The sequence below is a fragment of the Podarcis filfolensis genome (genome assembly GCF_964270895.1).
Source record: "Podarcis filfolensis genome assembly, chromosome: 3".
NCBI classification, from domain to species: Eukaryota; Metazoa; Chordata; class Lepidosauria; order Squamata; family Lacertidae; genus Podarcis; species Podarcis filfolensis.
In genome coordinates, this window is record NC_139606.1 from 101142578 (window position 1) to 101147235 (window position 4658).

The following is a 4658-nucleotide window of genomic DNA, read 5'->3' on the forward strand; positions in this document are numbered from 1 at the left end:
GTTAAACCACAGAGCCTAGGACTTGCTGATCAGAAGGTTGGTGGTTCGAATCCCCGCCACGGGGTGAGCTCCCGTTGCTCGGTCCCTGCTCCTGCCAACCTAGCAGTTCGAAAGCACATCAAAGTGGCGGGAAGGTAAACGGCGTTTCCGTGCACTGCTCTGGTTCGCCAGAAGCGGCTTAGTCATGCTGGCCATATGACCCGGAAGCTGTCTGCAGACAAACATCAGCTCCCTCGGCCTATAGAGCGAGATGAGCGCACAACCCCCAAGTCGTCCGCAACTGGACCTAACGGTCAGGGGTACCTATACCTTTACAACATTGCTATATATATATTTAAATTGTTGCTTCTTTAAACACACAAACCTAGACATGGTTTAATCACTAGAGAGCAGGGCCATCCTGAGATGTTTTGCCTTGTAGGCAAAGTGCCCCAATGCTGCTTTCTCCCCCATGGCGCCGGCGACAGCACAACGGCAGGGAAGGGGACAGATCTGCTGCCTGAAGCAAATTGTGTCACCTTGCCCTGACGGACAAGCAACGTCTGCTAGTTAGGCACTGGGCTTAGTTATATCAGAAGCTTTTCCTGGGTCAGTTCTTGTCTAAGACAATAAAGTTCCTGTCTACCGGTGTGCTCTCTATGCCAGGATTTCCCAAATTGTGGTCCAGGAGCTTCGCTCAGGTGGTCAATGGCATGTCTGTGAAGAAGAGCAGGCGCAGGAGCTGCTCCTGAATTTGAAGAACATAAGAGCCCTTCTGGATCAGGTCAATGGTTCATTTAATCCAGTATCTTGTTCTCACGGCAGCCAACCAGATGCTCTGAGCAGCCTGCAAGCAGGACATGAGTGCAGCTGAACTCTGTCCATTTGTGATCCCCAGAAACTGGTGTTCAGAGACATAATGTCTGCCAGTGGAGGTAGATTATAGCTGGTAGCTGCTGGTTGCCTTCATCTTCATGAACTTGTCTAATCCTCTTTTAAATCCATCCAAGTTGGTGGCCATCACTGCCTCCTGTGGCAGCATGTTCCGCAGGTTAACTGTGTGCTGCAAGAAGAGACGTGAGCTTTTGCCTGTCCCGAATTGTCCCAACATCCAACTGCTTTGGATGTTTTGAGAACCTGTTGATCTAGATGGTACAAGGTGAATGGGGCAGATTGGAAGTGACAGGAGGGGATGGGCAGAAATGACTAGAAAGAAGTGGAGAGCATTAAGAGAGCAAAACAGAGAGAGGAAGTGAATAAATAAAAATAAAGCTGTATAGAAGAATCAGTAAAGAGAGGATTAAAAATCACTCAGCACCTTACAGTACCCTGTGTTCACAATTGCTACAAACTGATGTGGAAATGTGGAGAACTGCACACAAGACTGAAAAAAGATTGAGAAACTGAACTCAAAAGATTTGACCATTCTGAGCTGAGGAACCCTGAAACCTGCCAAATATTTGACTGTAACCTTTGGTGTTGTGTAGACAGGCATGGGGCTAAGGAATGCCTGTCTCTCACCTGCGTGTTTCCCTAACTACTGACTGAATTGTTATGCTATCAGTTGATTCAATTAATGCTGATGCAGCTGCAGGTGCAGCTGAAAGGCCGGTCTCTGATAGCAGGAGGTTTGTGAGGCAGAGTGGAAAGTTTCTGATGTAATTTAACCGTGTCAGAGGAAAGAATAATGGCAGGGATGTTGGAGAAGATAGAGGTGCTCACCACTACGGATGCAGAAGGGGGATTAGTGGTTCTGTTTAACCAGCCCATTTTGGATGAAAAGTTTATAATCATTTACAAAGCACAAACAACTGCCTTAGGGGTATTCTTTTGGCATCCTAATCCAACCAAAGTTCAGTATCTTGAATTCAGTTCATTTCACAGGGAGAGATTTACTTAACTTTCTCACCAAACTAAGCAGGGAGCTGTCTTAGTCTAGGTCAAGCTGTTTTCGCTTATATTCACGAACGTGGTCCACTGTGATGGGCAGTCTTGTCAGGTGCATCTTTCCCCTCACCTGCTAGACAATCCTCTTAGCTGGCAATAACAAGGGTTGAACTGCCTAGAAAGCATATTCTGTATCACTGAACCGTGACAATATTTGGGCCACATTCACACCATACTGCTTTAAACAGCTGTCACCCCCCCCCCAGGATTCTGGGAACTGTAGATCCCCCGCCCCCAGGGTGCTGAACATTATTAAAGGTAAAGGTACCCCTGACCGTTAGGTCCAGTTGCGGACGACTCTGGGGTTGTGCGCTCATCTCGCTCTATAGGCCGAGGGAGCTGATGTTTGTTCGCAGACAGCTTCCGGGTCATGTGGCCAGCATGACTAAGCCGCTTCTGGCGAACCAGAGCAGCCCACGGAAACACCATTTACCTTCCCACCGGAGCGGTACCTATTTATCTACTTGCACTTTGACGTGCTTTCGAACTGCTAGGTTGGCAGGAGCAGGGACCGAGCAACAGGAGCTCACCCCATCACGGGGATTCGAACCGCTGACCTTTTGATCAGCAAGCCCTAGGCTCTGTGGTTTATGCCACAGCGCCACCCACGTCCCTTGAACGTTGTTAGGAGACCCCTATTCTGTTCACAGCCGCAATTCCCAGAGTTCCCTGTGTTTGTTAAACAACTCTGTTATGAAATATTGGAAAATACATCTTGTTTGCTTAGAAAAGAGCTGTTACTGCTGCTTCTCCCCTCCCCTCTGGGCAGGATTCAGCCACCCCTCTAGTAGCAGTTGCACTGAATAGTTATCAGGGAAAGGGAGGCAGCCGGCAAATGTGAGCAGCCATTTATTGGCAGGGGAACGTGTTTGCTATTCAGAAAAAGATCCGATCCATCAAAACATTCAGGGCATAAACAACCTTTGCACGGTCTGAGTAACAAGCACAATAGAACCTTGGAACAATTCTGCACTTAAAAAAAAGGGAAAAAAGAACACGCTTCTGCATATAAAAACCCCTTACATGTAATAAATTAGTAGAGCAGAGAGATTGCTTTCACTGTAGCCATCTCCTTGATGTGCTACTTTACTCCTTGCAGGGAGATTTTATTTTGATTTTTAGCTTTGTGGAGCTACGTATAAGGAAAGTTATGCATGCAGAATTTTGCCCAGATGAAGCAGGAGGGGAGAGAGCTCTTGTGCTTGGGTCCCGCTTGTGGGAACGAACTTGTTCCTGGAGAGCCAGGAACTCTTTGCGCCTTGGGCACACCCACAACTTCTGCCCAACTGGTAGGTCACATTTTGTACGTGTGACAGGCAGTGCAAAACTCAAGTGGAAAGCCACCCCCCACCCCCACTGCTGCTGGCATTCTATCTGCACAAATATTTTTGCGGTTTGCTGGCTTAATTTACTGAGGGCTTGAGTTTTCTGTGGATCAAGGAAGGCAGAGGCAGAGTTTGGGTGCCCTGGCCTCCTCACCCTGCTGCCAAAATCACATGTCTAAGAACATAAGGCTGTAAGAAGAACTTGCTGAACCAAGGATGGAAGAACGAGGAAATCCCGACCAAAGAACTGTGGCAAGAGAAACTGATGGACTATGCGGAATTGGCAAAATTGACACACAAACTACGTGATAAGGACAACTGTGACTTTAAAGAAGAATGGGAACCTTTTACAAAGTACTTAAAGAAACAAAATGAACTGGACTCTTTGGCAGGTTTTGAATAAATATACAGAAACTTCTTATTGGTAATATATATAGATAAATTAAGGATCTTTACAATTTTATAATATGCAGAGAATAACATGTGCTGAAAAACCAGAGAGAGGAGCTGAGGGAAGTGTGGTGGTGTTTTTCTTTTTTGGGGAGGGGAAAATGGGGAAAAATTGAGGATGATGTATTTTTGATAAATTGCTATGTTGAAATTCCTAATAAAAAATATTTAAAAAAAGAACCTGCTGGATCAGCTTGTGGCCCAACTGGTCCAGCACCCCGTTCACAGAATGGACAACCCAGTGCCTGTGGAAAATTCAAAAGCACAAGAGCACTCTCCACTCCGACTTGATTTGAGCAAAATACTGCCTGCATAACTTTCCTTATAACTCCACAAATAAAAAGGGCTAAAAACTTAATTTTTAAAGTTACAAACTTAGGGAACTGGAATGTGGCTATGACCCTGACAAGAATAAACAAGACATAGAAAGTAATGGAAGGAAGATGATGATGATGATGATGATGATAATAATAATAATAATAATAATAATAATAATAATAATAAAACCCATCTGGGTTTCCCCAGCCACTTTGGGCGGCTCCCAACAGAATATTAAAAATGTGATGTAACATCAAACATTAAAAACTTTCCTAAACAGGGCTGCTTTCAGATGTCTTCTAAACGTCAGATAGTTCTTTATTTCCTTGACATCTAATAGGAGTGTGTTCCACAAGGTTGGCGCCACTACCATGAAGGCCCTCTGCCTGGCTCCCTGCAACCTCCCCTCTCAGTGAGGGATCCGCCAGAAGGCCCTCGGAGCTGGACCTCAGTGTCCGGGCTGAAAGCTGGGGGTAGAGACACTCCTTCAGGTATACTGGGCTAAGGCCATTTAGGGCTTTAAAGGTCAGCACCAATACTCTGAATTGTGCTCAGAAACGTACTGGAAGCCAATGCAGTTCTATCAGGACCAGTGTTATATGGTCTTGGCAGCTGCTCCCAGTCACCAGTCTAGCTGCC